The sequence below is a fragment of the Lynx canadensis genome, chromosome D2, assembly GCF_007474595.2.
Source record: "Lynx canadensis isolate LIC74 chromosome D2, mLynCan4.pri.v2, whole genome shotgun sequence".
Lineage (NCBI taxonomy): Eukaryota > Metazoa > Chordata > Mammalia > Carnivora > Felidae > Lynx > Lynx canadensis.
Genome location: NC_044313.2, coordinates 64,598,509 through 64,619,645, shown reverse-complemented (window position 1 = coordinate 64,619,645; position 21,137 = coordinate 64,598,509).

Here is a 21,137-nt window from a genome sequence, read left to right as displayed (position 1 = left end):
AAAATGGTGAAATTGTTGTGAAAAAGGGGGGAAATCTCATTTTAATAATCACAGAAAAATACAACTTAAGTGAATCATTTCAGAATTAATCCAGCCCAGTTAATGGAAAGGTTCAAATAGCCTGAAGCAATGAGGTGAAGTTGTTACACAATCACCCTAGGGGGAAATACCCCCCCCCCCACTGTATATATATTTTTATGAATTTATGTATATGAAATGATATCTATTTAAAATATATATTGCTGGCACTTAAAGTTTTGACACTCTTCAAACAAAAATCAGATTTAGAATTAAGTGTGGATCCTCATCCAATGATGCTAGGCACCTGATAAATTTGATAGGATTTGAATGTAGAAGGCAGGTGTTTTCTGTCTTTTGAGTTCCACCAAAATCCAGTCTGTATATTTGTGTGTGTAAGTGCTTATGATTTTTTCCTTTATCGTTTGCAATCATTCCACTCTGCTTGTGCCTCTCAGATCATTAGCCAGAGAAGTAGTCTGCAGTAGCTGCCATTCCAATACTGGATCATAGCCAGAAATGGTTAGTGAATTTAATGAAGATGTAGCTTAAGAAACTGTTTATTGAGTGTCTACTAAGTCTTAAGTATCTTCTTTATGACAGTCTGCTAGTTCAGAATTTTATCTATTTTATAGGCAGGGAATAAAGTTAAGTCACTTACTCAGGGTCACATTTTTTATTTTTATCTTATTCTATTCATTTTAATTCCAGTATAGTTAACATACAGTGTTATATTAATTTCAGGGATATAATATAGTGATTCAACAATTCTATACATTACTCACTGCTCATCATGATAAGTGTACTGTTAATACCCTTCACCTGTTTCACCCATCCCCCACCCACCTCCCCTAGGTAACCATCAGTTTGTCTCTATAGTTAAGAGTCTGTTTTTTGGTTTGTCTCTTTTTTTTCCTTTGTTCATTTGTTTTGTTTTTTAAATTCCACATATGAATGAAATTGTATGGTATTGGTCTTTCTCTGACTGATTTATCTCACTTAGCGTAATATCCTCCAGATCCATCAGTGTTGTTGCAAATGGCAAGATTTCATTCTTTTGTATGGCTGAGTAATATTCCATTGTGCTTGCACAATGGCATCCCATTGTACCTCGAAGTAAGTAAGTCAGAAATCAGTTCCTTAGTGCCAAACATGAAAGCCCATGATCTTTCCCTGTCAAGGGATGATGTGTGTAAGTGGTTAGGAACATGGACTCTGGAGCATGACTCAGTTTGAATCCTGCTTCTGTTGCTTTCTAGTATGGACAAATTTACATAACTTCTGTGTTCAGTTTCCTTATCTGTAAAATGGGAGTAACATTTTAAAATTACTTAATAAGGCTATTAAAAGGGTTAAATAATTATATATGCATATTAATGTATAGAAATGATTTTACATACATATATATACACACATACACATGTACACACACACACACACATATATATATATATATATATACACATAAATATACGAGTATATATGAAGTGTTTGTTTCCCCCATCCATTGTAAGACCCCAGTCTGTGTTGGTTGCTGTCATTATTGTTATTCTACACTTGAGCAAGGGATTCAAACTTTGACTCTCTCATGCTCAGGAAGCTGCTAGCTTACTATCAGTTGCTCCAGGGGCTGGTTGGTTCCCAATCAGCAGCAACTGTTCCAACACTTCCTTTATTCTCTTGCTTCTAAATGGAGAATTCCCCGGGGTATGGTTGCTCATCAAACTCAGTCAAGATTTTTCCCAAATGCTTTTTGGGCTCCAGAGAACTGACAAGCCCATGTTTACTTTCCAGATTATTTGGGAAAAGTCTGTGAGCCTGGTGAGGGTAGGATGGCTTTTCGCTTAGAACTACCTTATCCAAAATTCATAGATATATTTTCCTTCTGGGAAATATAACTTACTTGATTCTAGTGTCCAAAATACAACTTCTCTGAATGCCTCCCACCATGGTGCCTGAGTGAGGGGCTTTCCACCTCAGAATGAGGTCATAAAGATGCAATTATTCTTCTCCACAGAGTTGACTCTACCAGGTTCATTTACAAAGTTACTCAGCTGTGACTTGGCCACTTAAATAACTCTGTTGCCTAAAGATATCCCTTGCTGCAGCCTTTTACCTCCAAGAATCATGTTCATGTTACAGAGAAACACAAATATAAGCACGTTCTGCACCAGCAGTGTTACAGAGCCATATTTTGTCAGTCGTAAATTATAACTGGTCTTGGGTAGGAGGTAGTCAACAATTCTATATTCTGTGAAAGGATTTTATGAGAGATATTAGACCCTCATAATTTGGAAGTCTCATATGCTAGTTGTATTTTGTTCTGGCAGATTTTAGAAGCAAACAATTCTCTGGATGCCTGAAAGTAATGCCTGGGTTTCTGTTTTTACATATTTAAGCTATGCATTTAGATACAATTCAAGCATTCCAGAGTGTTAACGGTGTTTACAAAGGAAACTGCCAGAGGCAAATTCAGGCAGTTCCTTAAATTAATAATGCTTTTGTTAGCAGTCCAATTTTTCCTTCCAGTTCTGCTAGAGCCAATGTTCATTTTCTCCATTTATTCAGGGGATAATGATGACAATTTCCATTTACACATTGCATTTCATCTGGAAGGCTCACTCTCTTTCACAGTGTCTGCCACTTTCTGCATGGCAACAGAAAATGCAAACTGCATCATCCCAGTCATTGGTCAGTGAGGATGAGAAGCCCAAAAGCAAATACTGAAAGAAAGGCCATCAAAAGAAAGGCAAGATGCACAGAAGGAAACTCAATATGTTGCCATGTTTCCTTAGAAGAAGAGGGGCCTGGCTCCAGAAGCAGAGTGTTCCCTCTGGTAACCACCCATGCACCTTTGTAGGAATAATTAGTGCCCTCGAATGAGCGGCTTGGAGCTAGTCAGTTCCACATTTAAGTCCTTGACCTATCACTTCTTCCTCAAATGTCTTTAGGCAAATCATGTGACCTCTGAGACTTGGTTTTTGCATCCGTAATGGGGGTATATTAATTTCTACTTTCGAAGGTTGTACTATGTTGGATAAGTAAAGTATGTTATAAGGGGTTAGCAAATGATCATCAGTATTTACTTTCCGATGATTACTAGTACTGTTATAATTATCATAGTCACTAATGTCTGTACAATTGCATCTGACAGGTGCTATAACCTTTCAAGGGGCCACCCATGCTTTGCCTGGCTCCACCTGCCTGAGATTTAGTCACACCAATGAAAACAATCTTGAGGTTCACACAAAAAAGAGAGGGGTATTATCACCCAAAGGCCTAAATATAAAGCCCTTTGAGGGCCAAGGAGAGTATCTGGTGTTCTATTAGCATGGGCTCTAACACAAATACTTTAGGCAGTATTTTATTTATTTATTCATTTATTTATTCATTCATTCATTTATTTATGAGGGGACAGGAGGGGCAGAGAGTGGGAGAGAGAATCTCAAGCCAGCCCCATGCTCTCAGTGCAGAGCCCGACTCGGGGCTTGATCCCATGAACTGTGAGATCATGATCTGAGCCAAAATCGAGTTCAGATGCTAACTGAATAAACCACCAGCCACCCCTAGACAGTATTTTAGATACAAATTTTATTGTGCATAAAAGTCATCTGGAGGATTTTTAAAAATACAGGTTGCATGGGGCGCCTGGGTGGCTCCGACGGTTGAGCGTCCGACTTCGGCTCAGGTCACGATCTCACGGTCCGTGAGTTCGAGCCCCGCATCAGGCTCTGGGCTGATGGCTCAGAGCCTGGAGCCTGCTTCCGATTCTGTGTCTCCCTCTCTCTCTCTGACCCTCCCCCGTTCATGCTCTGTCTCTCTCTGTCTCAAAAATAAATAAATGTTAAAAAAAAAATTAAAAAAAAATACAGGTTGCAGAGCCCTGTCCTAGAGTTTCTGATACAGTAGTTTCTGAATTATTCAATCCAATAATTTGAATTTCTAAATAGTTCCCAGGTGGTGCTGATGCTTCTGGTGTGGGAACTACACTTTGAGAACCCCTGTGTGTCCAGTAGCTAATTATTATTTGGAAGCCATAGAGAGCCTAATCTGCAGAGAGTGCTTTCTTTTGGGGCCTAGAGGGTCCAGCAGAGGGGGGGGCATTTAAGGTGAAGTCAGGGATAGGTTGAACACCTGCAGAAGATGAAGACCAAAGGATAGGATGGGCTTTGAGACCCCATGCACCAAGTGCACAGCACAGGCCGACACGCTTTTGGGTTGGTTTCTCTCTTTTCTCTTCTTTCTCCTGGTTCCCTCTGTCTTTAATGACTCTTAGTCCCATGGGTTTTCTTTTCTTCCACCAAGTCACCTCCAGTTAGGCCTGATGAAGAGACATGGAGAGAGGGTTTCAGGTAGTGGAAAAAGCATGGCATCATGGCCTGGAAGTTGGATTTGAGGAGCTAAAAGCAGTTCAACTTGTCTGGAGCCTCAGGTACAAAGAGATTCAAGTTTGGGAGAACGTTTGGGCAACACAGCAGAAGTCAGCTCATGAATTGAACCTGATCCTAAGTACTGTGGGAAGCTACTGCAGGGTATCAATCAAGGGAGTGACACTAGCTGATTTGTAATTTCAGGCTCACCCTGCCAACACTGTGGGAAATTGACTGGAGGGGCCTGAACCAGATGGGGATACCAGAGAAGTGACTCCTGTAGGTGTCTGGGCATGAGGCTGTGGTGGCCTGGACCAGGGTAAAGCCAGGCAGGAAGGGAAAGACTCCTTGAGTCCTTATTTAACTGTAACAAAGTTATTGGACCATTTTTGTCATTTATTCCAGGAGTTTCTTCCAGTGGCTCCCATACTTTAATACACTAACAAGTGTATTTCAGAATCACCTGGAGGGCTTATTAAAACACAACCATATGAATTTCTGTTTCACTGTGTGGGGGTGAGGCCTGAGAATTCCCATTTGTAACAAGCTTCCGGGGGATGCAGATGCTGCTGGTCCAGGGACCACACTTGGCGACCACTGATTTATTCCTCCTTTTTATGAAGAGGAAAGTAGCCATGGGCCTTTCCAGCTGATAGAGTCCTCAGCTTTTGGTAACCAGAATCTTGGTGTTTAAGTAAAATATTGAGTCAGCTTGCTGAGATCCTACCCCTCAGCAACTGCGTTAGCTCACCAAGCTCTCTCAGGCTCAACTAATTTGTCTTCATGAACCATCAGCGTTGCCCTGACTTTTCCAACAACTGCTTCATCTGAGGCTTCACTTGGCTCCTATAGGAAGTGGAATCTGCTCATTCCCAAGTGATTCCAATTAACTCACTCCCTGAGTGAATGACTTGAATAAATCAGCATGACTGTGATGTTTTATTTATTTAAGGATTCTGAACTTTTTTACCCCACAATCCTATGGTAAACAAGGACACACCAAAACACAGCCATGAGTTAAAAAATGTTTCTTTATTCCAGGAGTTGATCCTTTGTTCTCTCTTTCCATATTCCTTTAATGCTCACAGATGGCCAACCTTTTCTGATTTTAATTTTGGCAAGGGCCCTCTTGCCCCATGCAGGATCACATTAAACATGCTTTGATGATGAGACTAGAAAGTAAAAATTAACTGCAAGGTTGCCTTCCTGGTCTGTTATTAACAGGTTGTCCTTCCTTTGGAAGCATTAGCAAAGTATTCATCAGTTAGAGGCCTTGTCTGTTTCTTCCTTTTTTTCCTTCTAGATCCAGTCCTTCCAGGCTAGTTTTTCTGGAATTTGAAATTGCTTGTCAATGTGGTTACCACATCTACTACAGTGAACCCGCATGCTTTCCACGTGTCCTCCAGAGACATGCCGGCTATCGGCTATCGCTATCGGAGGCCCTGCTGTACCTTCAGCTCCCTGGGGGATCAAGCACCTCAGTCACACAGTGACTTTAGGACCTGAGAGTGGATTCCTCAAAGCACTCCTCTGGCATTGACTAACAGGCAGGGAGAGGGGAGGGGAGAGAGCCACAGAAGAAAATAAAATGTTAGCACTCCTTTGTTCTGCACAGCAGTCAAGGCTGCCTTCCCAGTCCCTGAGGGGAGGAGACCAGGATTCAGAAGAGAAGAGTAATTGAGGAGGAGACACAGGGCAAAGGTGACTTCAGAACTGAGCCTGAGAAAACCTTACACCACCCATTATAGTGCTGTCAAGTAGTCAGGAAGGAGAGGACTGAGGGATTTGGAGGGAGGAACCTTGGTTCAAGAGGACTTCTTTCAGGCATCACTCCCTGTGCAATGTGTGGGTGTGTTCCCTCAAGTGGAGTTTATAAAGCAAATCACTTAGAGTCAATCTAGTTTCCCCATTGAGTTCATTATTAAAATTATTTTACAATGTAATTTTATGGCATAAATGTATTTTCACATATTTATATGATACATACTTAAATATATATTTGTACTATATATCTATATTGACACTGTAATATAAGCATATTTATAAATGATTCTGATGGAGATTACTTTTATAAGTTATATAAATCATTCTAATGAACAAAGTAAGAATTTTTTTTTAAAGTTTATGTATTTGTTTTGAGAGAGAGTGAGAGAGATCTGTGTGCAGGGAAGGAGCAGAGAGAGGGAGAGGGAGAGAATCCCAAGCAGGCTCTGCACTGTCAGCATGGAGCTCAATGTGGGGCTTGAACTCATGAACCCTGAGATCATGACCTGAGCCAAAACCAAGAGTAGGGCACTTGACTGACTGAGCCACCCAGATGCCCCCAAAGTAAGCACTTTTGATGAGGGAAGGGATCAAACTGATGACTGGACATTTGAAACAATTGGATGGGATTTTATTTTTCACATTTGCCTTGTCTTTGTTCCTACAATCTAATCCTTTAATGAGAGGATCCATCCTCCCCCTGTACAACTGATTAAGGTTATTTATTTCATACTAAGAAGCCCCCTCCTTCCATATTTACATTGGGCATTTACAACGCTGAAATGTATCTCCTAATCTTTTGTCTAATTTGAGTGTAGAAGGCATATATATATTTTTTTTATTGATTTGGATCTCACAAGTTTAGAATTTGTGAATTTTCAGAGGGTCACTTTTAGAGAAATAAAATTCACCTAATACTTTATTGAGATAGGGTTGTGAAATGTTTATCCACTTAAGAGAACAAAGCAGCTTTAAGAACTTTGGGAACACCCATTTAAAAAGAATTAATTGCAATTTAAGGCATATCACTACAGTTCAGGCTGAATATTTGCCGTGCTCATCAAAAAATACTTTCTGTAAGGGTCTAGTACACCTCACCTTTAGCCTAGGTTGAATTATGTAGACTAGTTGAAGGTGATAAAAGCATATGACAGTGATTTTTTTCCTGCCACGGATTTTCCCCAATTCAGTCTGGCTTTTTTCCATTGTGTCTGAGTTAGAAAGGTTTGACTGCATTGCAATATTCGATAGTCCTGGTTTACAATACTACACTTTACCAATAGGTGTCACTGTCTAACACATGATATATTCAAACAAAATTCTTACATGTAGAGTTCCAGGTTCCATAATCCTGATCAATTCTGTACTTTATCGTGGGGAAGGGTAGACATTTTGAGCCTTAAATTTCTGTAAAGCAAGGACTCCAGAGGCAGGTGGGAGCCGAGGAAGCGTTTTAGCTATTTCAGGGAGAAGTTACGTGCACTGCAGAGATCTTGAACAACCCCCACCCCCTCCCCGGCATTCAGAGATCTGTCACCAGCTGACGATCCAAGTACCTTTTAATGATTGCTTGTTGAGGTTTGCTTTATTTATTTATTTCTCACTTAGGCAAGGCCTTCAAATAATAGTGGAGGGTCAATTAATTCAAAGTCTGTTCAGGGTTCAGAAAGGTTTTTGTCCTGCTACACATAACTGAGTCAGGATACCCCTGCTCAAGGTTTTCATCTTTGTCCTATATCAGTGGTGATGTGTAGACAGGTGTTCTGTGATAAATTAAGGAGTTGGCCTTGAACGGTTGACGATACAGGCAATATTTACCTATTGGAAAGAGAGAAGGGAATCACTGTTGGGTCAAATTCTCTGCCTGAAGAGTTGAAGGCCTAAGTAGACTTTCTTCTCCATGATACAAGAGGAAAAGTGGCATTTTCCAGTTTCAGTAAACATTTTGGAAAAGTTCTTTTTTCTTCAGCTGCTTTTTGAAAAATAAAATTGTTACGGAAGTTTTGAGCATACATAAAATTAGAAGAAATAGTAGGATAAATCTCCATATGCCTGTTTCCCTGATTCATCTATTATCAGCACATGGTGGGCCCTATTTTATCCACACCGTCTCTCCTATGCCTTACCCCTATCTGTTGGATAACTTGGAGTAAATAGTAGACACAATATTACTTCACTCCTAAATATTTCAGTATGTATCTCTAAGAGATGAGACACTATTTTTTTTAAATCACTATTACAGCTTACCCCCCCCTCAAAAAACTACTTAACATGATTTCTTCTTAAAAAAAAACAAAACCCTAAAGAACATTTTTTTTTTTCACTAAGACCTGATCTTGAAGATACAATGAAACTGTCACCACTCCCACCCCAACTTGAACAAGGGTTAGTATGGTGAATGTTATAAAGCAGATATGAATAGTTTGAAGGACTGGAACCAGTATTCACTGACAAAAATCAACTTCTGTCTATATTATTAAAAGGTTTATGTTAAATAAAAGTTGGGGGCAAGGGGCCGTGGGGATTTCAGATTGACCAAGGTCCTCCCATTTCATCGAATACATTCAATTCTGGCTAGAGTGTACACAATGGAAACAGGATTCCTAGAACACAAAACTTCACCTGCAGCACACTGGACATACCTGTGTTCCAAGCCCACCCCCAACCCCCAATGCCTCCTACTCAACTATTTCCTGGCATGTTGGACCTGCCGACAAGGGAGCATGTAGATTTTCTCTTTAATCCAGTCCTTGTTATGAGGTTGGCATGCCTGGGTATTAGCTCTGCAAACAAGGCAGCTGAGGTCTGCCAGATCATCGATAAAATCAACTGACTGATATCATATGTGATAGAGGGGCTGTTGGGATTCATTCTCTTCGGATGCTCTTCATGATTTTACAAATGCATTCAATGCCTTCATTCACAGATTCAAAGGTAAGTTCTGCCTTCTGGCCTCTTGGTAGGCTGTACCGGCAAAATGGTGTGAGACGTGGCCCCAACCAAACTCTTTCTGCTGCTGCTGCGGACGCCACCACTACATGAAACACTATTTCTTTAATATCATTAAATACACTTTCAGTATTCACCAAGTTTACCTTATTTTTCCATAACATTTTTTAAACTGACTTGTTTGAATGAGAATTCAAATAAAGTCCATGTATTGCATTTGGTGTTTCCTAAAATTCTTTAAATCTATAAATTTTCTCCTCCCTCTTTCTCTTTTTTAATGCATTTATTTGTTGAAGAAACTGGATCTTGTGTCTTATAGCATATCCTACACTCTGGGATTAGTTGATTTCATCCCTGTGGTGTCATTTGACATGTTTGTCTGTGTATTTCCTTTGTGTATTTCCTGTAAACTGGTAGTTACATGTAGCTAAGATCCTTGATCATATTCAAATTCAATGTTTTGGTAGGACATTTCATAAGTGTTGCTGTGGACTCACTATTATATCACATCAGAGGCATCTGATGCTTGACACACTTTCTTTTCATTGTATTTTATTTTATCTTATTTTATTTTTTGTTATGTTAAGATTGACTGGAGGTTTCAGATATTTTCAGCCTGACCCATGCATCATTTCCCAGATGGTTTTAGCAACCCTGGATGACCATTGTCTATAGCTATTATTTCATTAGGGGCTACAAAAGATAGATATTTTAATTTAATCATTCCTTTTGTAATTACTAAGTGGAGTTCTTCTATAGAGAAGAATTACTTTTCATCAATTATTTTATTACACTAGAATCTAGTTAGTACACGAACGGTGGGATAATTTATCCCCCTTTAGAAAATCTTAGAATGAGAGGTTCATGCCCTAATAAACCTTCAAATGGAACCACCGATTTTTTAAAAATATATCATTATAACCTCATAGATTTTTTTTAACTTGGCGTGACATGTATCGTATGTTTGTATTTTTTTTTTTTGAGTGTACTTGACACATTGTGTTCATTAGTTTCAGTGCACAAGGCAAGAAATAACAAGTTTTGGGTAGGATGTGGAGAAAAAGGAACGCTGGCACTCTGTTGGTGGGAATGTAAATTGTTACATCCACTGTGGAAACCAGTATGACCTCATAGATTCTTAAAAAACATATCTGATTTAATTCATTATAGTTATTATACTTTTTGATGCACAAACTATCTCATCTTTGGCCAGTGGGAGTCCCTTTCACTTGGCTCCTATTATCTCTTGACATGACCTCAGTGAATGTGGATAGCTTCTTTGCTTTCTCATATGACAGGATGTTGTAGGCTTATATTGATTTGTTGCACCAGACCTGGAATCAGCCATCTTGCTGAGGATTTCAGCATTGATTTTTATTATTATTATTATTATTATTATTGTTATTTAGAAATGGTATTTAGAAACCACAATCTGGACACTAGGGGCACTCCTTGTCACTGAGTGAGTTATTGCTAACGAGACTTTCTAGTTATTGCTTCTAGAAGAGTTAGGTAATAATTTTTTAAAAATTATACCATGAGTATATTTTAACTTGGTTGAAATGGAAGTCTACAAACCTCATTGTTCCGTATTTCCCTTAACCACGCTTCAGGATTTTATAAGATTCAGCTTAGGGAAAATTGAGTTCATGATATTTAGTTGGGTTTAGTGAGTTATATCTATGTGATTTTTCAGTCACTATTGTGTAGTTAAGCCACTGCTGGCCATCAGTGTATGAATGCCCTCTGTGGTTCCTGGAAACAGAAATATGGATAGTAGAGTAAAAGCTAGGCATGCAATGCATGGAACTGGAAGCTGATCTCTGGAAAATTCGTTCAGTCATCAGATGCGTTTAATTGTTAGTGGACAATTTGGTTCTCATCAAAATCTATTTTCAATGGAAGTGCTGTGCTGTCCGGGAATATATTTGATAATGTATACAAATGATAATATATGCAAATTAAAAAGCAGCATATATTTTTAAAAATTTATGGTAATCATGCAAAATAGAACTTATCAAAATTCCTGTTTGTAGGGCACAAATTTACAACAGAACTATACACAACAAAAGCATATTTTTGTAATGTTGCATATTTTATGCAATCCAGTTATCAATAATAAAATTTTTTTGATTCCAGAAAATATTAAATTTTCATTCTATTCTCATTGTAAAAATGAATATTATAAAGTGTAGGAAAGAATATCCAATGGAAAAAAGACAGTCTCTTTAACAAATGGTGCTGGGAGAACTGGACAGCAACATGCAGAAGAATGAAACTAGACAACTTTCTTACACCATTCACAAAAAATAAACTCAAAATGGATAAAGGACCTGAATGTGAGATAGGAAACCATCAAAACCCTAGAGGAGAAAGCAGGAAAAAACCTCTCTGAACTCAGCTGCAGCAATTTCTTACTTGACACATCTCCAAAGGCAAGGGAATTAAGAGCAAAAATGAACTATTGGGACCTCATCAAGATAAAAACCTTCTGCACTGCAAAGGAAACAATCAACAAAACTAAAAGGCAACCAACAGAATGAGAAAAGATATTTGCAAATGACATATCAGACAAAGGGCTAGTATCCAAAATCTATAAAGAACTCACCAAACTCCACACCCAAAAAACAAATAATCCAGTGAAGAAATGGGCAGAAAACATGAATAGACACTTCTCTAAAGAAGACATCCAGATGGCCAACAGGCACATGAAAAGATGCTCAATGTCACTCCTCATCAGGGAAATACAAATCCAAACCACACTCAGATATCACCTTAACGTCAGTCGGAGTGGCTAAAATGAACAAATCAGGAGACTATAGATGCTGGAGAGGATGTGGAGAAACGGGAACCCTCTTGCACTGTTGGTGGGAATGTAAACTGATGCAGCCACTCTGGAAAACAGTGTGGAGGTTCCTCAAAAAATTAAAAATAGATCTACCCTATGACCCAGCAATAGCACTGCTAGGAATTTACCCAAGGGATACAGGAGTGCTGATGCATAGGGACACTTGTACCCCAATGTTTATAGCAGCACTTTCAACAATAGCCAAATGATGGAAAGAGCCTAAATGTCCATCAACTGATGGATGGATAAAGAAATTGTGGTTTATATACACAATGGAATACTATGTGGCAATGAGAAAGAATGAAATGGCCTTTTATAGCAACGTAGATGGAACTGGAGAGTGTTATGCTAAGTGAAAGAAGTCATACAGAGAAAGACAGATACCATATGTTTTCACTCTTATGTGGATCCTGAGAAACTTAACAGAAGACCATGGGAGAGCGGAAGGAAAAAAAGTTAGGGAGAGAGCCAAACTGTAAGAGACTCTTAAAAACAGAATAAACTGAAGGTTGATGGGGGGTGGGAGGGACAGGAGGGTGGGTGATGGGCATTGAGGAGGGCACCTGTTGGGATGAGCACTGGGTGTCGTATGGAAAACAATTTGACAATAAACTTCATATTAAAAAAAAAGAAAGTGTTCTTACATAAAGAGATGATAAAAAAAAATTGCAGCCAATACTACAGAGAAGGTAAATATTACAAAAATATCTTAGGGCAGTTATTAATTAATAAGAATATGCTTTTTTTCAGATTCTGATAGTTGAGTATTTGTTAGGTATTAAAATTTGGGGTTTTTTGGTGGGGGCGCCTGGGTGGCTTAGTCGGTTAAGTGTCCAACTTTGGCTTAGGTCATGATCTTGCGGTTTGTGGGTTCGAACCCCGTGTCAGGCTTTGCACCAACATCTCAGAGCCTGGAGCCTCCTTCAGATTCTGTGTCTCCCTCTCTCTCTGCCCCTCCCCTGCTTGCACTCTGTTTCTCTCTCAAAAATAAATAAACACTAAAAAAATTTTAAACTTTGGGTTTTTTAAAAATTCTTATTTATTATTTAAAAATGTAAAAATTTTAAGTTTGTTTGTTTGTTTATTGAGAGAGAGAGACAGAGAGAGAAAGTGGGAGGGGCAGAGAGATAGAAGGGGAGGAGAGAATCTCAAGAAGGCTTCACACTGGCAGCACAGAGCCTGATGCGAGGCTCGAACTCATGAACCTGAGCTAAAACCAAGAGTTAGTTGCTTAACTGACTGAACCGCCCAGGTGCTCCATATTTATTATTATTCTTTAAGTTGGCTTCACACCCAGCGTGGAGCCCAATGCAGAGCTTAAACCCAGGACCCTGAGATCAAAACCTGAGCTGAGATCAAGAGTTAGACGCTTAACCGAGACACCCAGGTGCCCCTAAACTTTGTGTTTTTGTGTGATTTTTCTTCTCAATAGAAACAAATATGTACTTCCATACCAAATTTTGTATTGTAATTATATATTGTTTTTTTTTTAATTTTTAAAAATTCTTATGTTTATTTGTTTTGAGAGAGAGAGAGAGAGAGAGAGAGAGAGTATGAGTTGGGGGAGGGGCAGAGAGAGAGGGAGACACAGAATCAGAAGCAGGCTCCAGGCTCTGAGCTATCAGCACAGAGCCCTATGTGGGGCTCGAACTCACAGACCGCGAGATTGTGATCTGAGCTGAAGTCAGATGCTTAACTGACTGAACCACACAGAAGCCCCTATATTTGTAGTTATTTTCTTAGGTAAGCCCCTCAAATTGTAGAAACCTCAGACTCCACAAAATCTGGAGCTGCTGAGTGTTGGTTATTCTTTCTCTCTTTATCCTCCCTCCACTTCAAAAAAATAAAAAACCAGGGTGCCTGGGTGGCGCAGTCGGTTAAGCGTCCGACTTCAGCCAGGTCACGATCTCGCGGTCCGGGAATTCGAGCCCCGCATCAGGCTCTGGGCTGATGGCTCGGAGCCTGGAGCCTGTTTCCGATTCTGTGTCTCCCTTTCTCTCTGCCCCTCCCCCGTTCATGCTCTGTCTCTCTCTGTCCCAAAAATAAATAAATAAACGTTGAAAAAAAAATTAAAAAAAAAATAAAAAATCAGGTGTAATTAGTGTACAGTGTTATATTAGTTTCAGGTATACAATATAATGAATCAAGGGTTCTATACATTACTCACTGCTCATCATAAGTGTACTGTTAATACTCTTCACCTATTTCACCCATCCCCCACTCATTTCCCCTAGGTAACCATCAGTTTGTCTCTATAGTTAAGAGTCTTTTTGGTTTGTCTCTTTTTTCCTTTGTTCATTTGTTTTGTCTCTTAAATTCACATGTGAGTGAAATCATATGGTATTTGTCTTTCTCTGACTGACTTATTTAACTTAGCATAATACCCTCTAGATCTATTCATGTTGTTGCAGATGGCAAGATTGCAAGATTGCATTCTTCTTTATGGCTGAGTAATATTCCACTATGTGTGTGTGTATATATATATATATATATATATATATATATAGTTGGGTTGTTTATATATACATATATTTTATATGTTGTTATATGTATATATATATCTATATACATATTTATATATAAATATATATTATATTTATTAATATATTATATATTATATATAATATTAATATATATTATATTAATATATATTAATATATAATATCTCTTTCTTCTCCTTCCTCGCTATCATTTCTCTCTCTGTCTCTCTATCACTATCTATCCTACCCCTGTTCTCTGTTTTATATGTTGTTATATGTTTTATATGTTGTTTATATATACATATATATGTATATATGTATATATATGTATATATCATATATTTTATATATATGTATATATATAAAATATATGTATATATAAACGACCCAACTATATATATATGTTTCCATATGTTGGCTATTATAAATAATGCTGCAATAAATATAGGGGTTGTGTGTATCTTTTTGAATTATTATTCTAATTTTCTCTGGGTTGTTCTTTATTTAGACTCTTCTAGTTTTAGCTCTTCTCTCCTTCTCTGTCCGTTTTGTGCCCTGGAGCACAGGGGCAGATTGCCATAGCTGGGCTTATGTGCTGTGCTCTTTGACTTCTAGATGGGTTGAGCCAGAGAGGTACAGCTAGAGTTGAAAAGGAAAGAAAAAGTTAGTATATCTATTTCTTTTGCTTTTTTCTTGTCTCTCACCATTGTTGGAACAGTGAGTGTGCTTCCCTAGGCATCAGAACTACTTGGTGGAAAGCTTTTTCTCTGTGTTTTCAGCTTATATGGGGCTGTGATAACACTATTTTCTTCCTTTTTCCCTTCAGGCCTTGAATGTAATGGCCTTCTCCAAGATGCCCTGCCATCCTTGTTGATTTCCTTAATCCTCTTCGCATTTAAGTAATAGTCCTCTTGTTAAGTTGTTTCAGTTAAACTTTTCTGAGTGTGCCATTTGTTTCCTGCTGGTACTGAGATAAGTGAGTAGGGAAGGCTGGGATGGGGAATTAGTTGAAGCTTGTTGGCTCCTTTTGATACACGTGGTACTTCAGCTTGCACTTCCCTTTTTGTCTGAAAGCTTTGCTGTATCCGGACCCTGTCTAGGGCATGAGACCCTTTGCCAAGGCAGGGATCTCTTGTGCTTAGGTTTTAGGCTTCATTGGGATGCCACATACCCACTTTCCCTAAGGGCATGCTTTCTCCTTGGGATGTCAACACTGAGTAACATGTGAGTGATTCCCTAAGATATCTGTATTCTATTCTCTATATAGTGTTTAGAATTATTCCCCTTTTGCTGCCTGTTGCTCATATAGGTACATCCCTCTTTTCCTTCTTCCTCTAGTATCTTTAATATAATATATGCAGCTGGTTTTATTATTTCAAGTAACTTACGATCTTACAGAAATCCCCAAGGCAGGATACTGAGGATCAGAATGAAATGGGTAAAAAGAAAAATATAAGGAGAATAACACAAACTAAAGTTCTGTTATTATGCCCCCAGACCACCCAGAATTGTTGCAGGGTGTTTATTATGTGGTACAGAGTGTTTCTTGAAGCCCACTTGAGGCAGATCTTGGCTTGCTTACTTTCGGATCCATATTCTATATTTATCTGCCCTGTTCTGTACTACAAGAAACTATATTTTTCAGGGCTCTAGCCCTCTAGTATCTTTGTAGGTTTGACCAATGGACTACACTGGCATAAAGGAGACCCGAAGAGGGAGAAAAGACTTCTCTCTTCTTTGCTTTTGGTAGCATCTCTGGCAGCATTCCTGTGCCTCCTGTGTGGTTCCAGATTCTGCTGGAAAATGTCTCTCTTTATGGTTCCCTTGGGAAGGCCCACTATCACCCCATTTTGTACCCAGTGACCTCTGCTTGTGGATTTGGGAACACCACCTCTTCTCTGTGTTTCTCCAGTCCTAGGGCAGTGCCATCTTTTTCTTGTTGCTGATCTCTGGGATGTCTCACCATCTCCAGTTCAGCTCCTTATTTTTTTTCATCACTGGTTCCATCAGTTCCCTAGATTAAATTCTATCTGTTTGAAATACCTTAAATGGTTTATGTTTTCTGATTGAAATCCAAATGATACATTGTGTTTCTTCCCAATGGGAGAACTTGTGTTTTGCTAAAATCCCATCTTTGCCAGAGATTTGCTGTATTAAAAAAAAAAAAAAGAAAGCAACCTGATCAATGTAATTTAAATAAAATGAGATTTATTGCAAATATTTAATGCTCATGAAATCCAAGATTTATTGCAAGCACACAGAAAATGAAATCTGTTCTACTCTCTGGGCAGGCTCAACCTTCAGGTAATAGTATGGATAAGTAGATCAAACTAAGCCACAGCTGACTATTTTACTGCAATCTCAGATAAAGTTATACAAGGCTTCTGGAGAAAACCCTTCCCTCTCTTCAGTCTATGGTTAGTTTCCAGTAGTGTTCTTAACAAGGGAGAAAAAAAGGAAAAAATGTGGTTGTGTAACTATATTATTTACCATCCACTTAGACTTCAACAGAGACTATGGGAGAAGTAACAGATCAGTGGTACCCAGGAGACTTTCGATAATACAGGCTTATGTTAACTTTCAAATTTCAAAATCTGTTGCTTGCTGACTTCATTTTATCCTATGTAATTAACTCCTCTCATACATCTTCCAGATCTTTTTAATTTTTTTAACTTTCTTCTCATGTAATTTTTCTATTATAACATCTTTATCATTGGGAAAGAGCCTTATGTCCAGGACAAAAAGAATGGTTATGCACAGACCCCGTAGTCCATTTGGTCAAACTGTAGCTATAATTGTGAGGTATCATTTCATTTTATGTAAACATTCTCCAGTTCCCCCTGCATTGGTTTGACCATTTTTGTAATGTTTGAAGAACTTGAAAATGTCCTCAATTTCACTGACTATCCATGTTTTATTTTTAATTTTTCCTTTCTTCCACTGAATACCTGGTCTATACTGCTTTCTCAAATTATGTTGTGGAATGGGTCAGAAGCCGGGTAATAGGGGACTTCGGCAGAAGGAGTCTGTGGTTTCCATTGTGATTGCCCATGATTAATGTGTCTCTGCTCCCATCTGCCTCTAGTTCTGGCTCTTAGTTTATAAGAGCTTATAGCGTGGTAGTAGACAGCCTGGGATCAAAAGTGTGGGAAAGGGGCTCTTTATTCATCACTCTGCTCTTGTCTCTTAATTTATACCTAGCTGGTAAGAGATTTGATCATGATCTTTGTTATTTGACCTTTCCTTCCCTCCAAATCACGCCAATTGTCACGGTCTTGCTGAACCCCGTTTCTCTTCTTTACTTTATTACACAGGTGTTGTTGGTCCAGATAGGCCTTCCAGAATGCTGCCAAGGAAGGGAACCTGGAACTGATTGTCTCTGGTGGGGCTGACCTGTGGACTTAAAGTCCCTGAACCCATAATGGCCACCATTTCTTTGGATCTGTTTTGAGGTTCTGCAGAAATATAAAGCTGCTAATCAAAGTTACTACTAGTCACTTGTTTATTGGTCAGCCCATGCTTATTAAATAATTGCACAAAATCATTAGTGACCAAGGTAAGGGCAGTGATGTCTACTAATGGCTAAACCACAGGTATCAGGAAAGGTTTGGAAATAGCTGCAGTTACTGAACTTTGATAGGGGTCACATGTGGACCAGGGACTAAGGCAGTGGACATTACCAAAGAACAAGGGTCTAGGGAAGACAACCTTCATGAATGCAGCTTTTACTGAAGTGCTACCCTCCTATGTCTTCAGATGGAGAACCAGAGCCACTTTCCAGGTTATGTAAGTCTACATGTATTATGGCAAAATGGCCAGGTAGAACTGCGATCCTAAATATTTATAATGGCAAAATCAAGCTTGGATTTTGTCAGAATGGACTTTGGTGAGACATTATGCAGTAATTAAAGTGATTTGTGGGTGTATGTGTATGTATGCAATATGCTTTTCCAAAAGATACTTGAAAATTTTAGGAAGAATGGACAGTGTTCCTACCCCAAACTATACAGGGTAAGGTCCATTCCTTACCTACACCCCCAGCCTCAACATTGGGGTAGGACTAAATGTAAATGTAGATCATGGTGGACTTTGGTTGGAAGACCAGTTACAGATCTGTTTAGATCAGTTAGAGAAGAAATGGAATGTGAACCATAAGACCTATGTGTAGAAATAAAGGGACAATTTCCATATAACAAGATACCCGATAAACATACAGCTGTCAAGTATTTTGGGTGAAAGCAAAGCCTCCTTAAAAATCAACTGATGAACCACCCCTCCTCCTCATTAAAGGCCATCAAATAGAATGATTTCAGACAGCACCTGAGAATTTGAGAAACCAGGAATCTAGTACATAATAAAATGGAAATTTAGAGCTGATTAAAACCTTCATGGAATATAGAAAAAGAAGGATCAAAGAGTATTGAAGCAGAAATCTGAATTGTCATAGCAGAGATCTTTTACTTTTGACATGACTACAGGTTTCCACCAGCTTGTTATCAAGCTGAAGTTAGACATTACTATCAGATCCTTGATGCATAATATTTATAGTTTGTGGTAGATAATGATATATAATTTTATTATCTCCTTTAGCATCATTTCCTATATGGGTTCAGATATTTGTGATTCATCAGTTTTATTGCCTTCATAAATTCATGAGTTAAGAAACCCGTCCAAGTGTTGCTGAAGATAGAAATCAGCACCAGATGATCTTGGGAGATGTCAGTGAAGAATCCAACTCTCAGAATGCTAAACCCAGGTTGGGAGAAGCCCACAAAAAAATGTTGCTGTAGTGTGGCTTATTTCAGACTGTGTATGTCACAAGTCACATATTGGAAGTTTCCATTGGAACAAGTGGCTAGAAACAGTTGTTAAGTTGTAGCAAGCAAAAGAATTTGAAATTGGATGCTGTTAACATTTACAGATGACTGCCCATAGACAAAAGAACCTAACTCAATCACTCTGCAGTTTTGTGACCTTGGATGGGGCATTTAGCCATTTGGGTCCTCAGTTTCCTTGTTTGTAAATGGAATGGGTATAATAATTCATTATAAGTTGTCAGGATTTGATGAGACAGTGCATGAAAAACACTTGGAAAGAGCATTCAATAAATATTCACTAATATTAACTTTTAATGTTGGTAATAAATAGTTATATCAATAATTAATCTCACCGATCTGAAGTTAAAACTACTGGAAATGAGTTTGGAAGCATGACTTTTAGTCACAACTCTGACAATTATACCCCCAGTGAGTTTTTTTTGAACTTTAGAGCTGGAATGTAGAAGTGAATTTGAGATTATCTTATTTAATTTTCTTAATTTATGTGAAGAAATTGAGGCCAGAGTATTGTTGCTCAAGACCACACAGCTAGTTGGTAACAGCTTGCATTCCCTTGTATTGTTTTTCTTAAATGAACCAGGTCCTCATGTGGAAATCAAGGTATTGAATTGTGTTAATTTCACCCCAAATTCAAGTAAAATATAGGTTCTTTTAAAGTTCATATTATTAATATTTTAAAGTATTAATGTATAAATCTGAAGATATGCATATTCAATAGCACAGCAATTTCACTCCTATGTGAATATTCAACTGAAATGTATATACTAAAAGATATGCACTGGAATGTTCACAAGAGCACTATATCAGCAGCTGAATGGCTAAGTAAACCGGTACGTTCACACAACGGGAGAGGAGTGAACTACAGTTACCTACAATGTTGATGAATCTCACCAGTGTAGTGTTGAATGAAAGTTACACACAAAATAGTTCACGTTATGTGGTTCTATTTATAGAGTCTAAAAATAAGCGAAACTAAACTATGCTTTTCAGATTGGGGATCGTGATTATTCTTCTGGGGATAGTAACTGGGAAAGGGTACAAAAGGGTTTCTAAGATGCTGGTAATGTTTTGTTTCTTGCTCTGGGTTCTGGTTGCATACATATATGCAGATTGTGACAATTTAGTGAGTTTTATACCCATGGTGTATGTGCTTCTCTGTTGTATATTACACTTCAGTAAAAAATAAAATGAATATAGTAAGACACACACAAAAGTTTGAGCATCACCTGTTGTCAGCCACTAATTCAGGTACTGGGGGTAATATAATGAACAAACATGACAGTATTTCTGCCCTCATGAAGGCTACTTTTAGTGCAGAGTAGAGGAGTCAGAGATGTGCAGTGAAGGAAAGCTAATGTCATTGCAAAAGTATAGTTGGTAAGGGATTACCGAATTTATTTGGTAGTTACTTTTAGTTGCCATAGTTGTCTTTCATTTTAGAGTTAAATATCTGATAGTGCATCATTATGCTTCTGAGACCTTTTAAATATTATTTTCAAAATCTGTAATACTTGGGGTGCCTGGGTGGCTCAGTCGGATAAGTGTCCAACTCTTGGTTTTGGTTTGGGTCGTGATCCCATGCCTCATGAGTTCGAGCCCCACGTCTGGCTCTGTGCTGACAGCGCTGAGCCTGTTTGGGATTCTCTGTCTCCCTCTCTCTCTACCCCTATCCTGTTTGCTATCTCTCTCTCTCTCTCTCTCTCTCAAAATAAATAAACTTTAAAAAATCTGTAATACTTTATCTTTATTTGTCTGTCTGCTGAATTCCAAGTGGTTTTAGACTCATCAGTACGTCAATGTCCACATATTTGGACATTGCCACAAAGTGTTCACTTCTGATAAGGGAATAGAAATACAGCAAGCTAGGAAA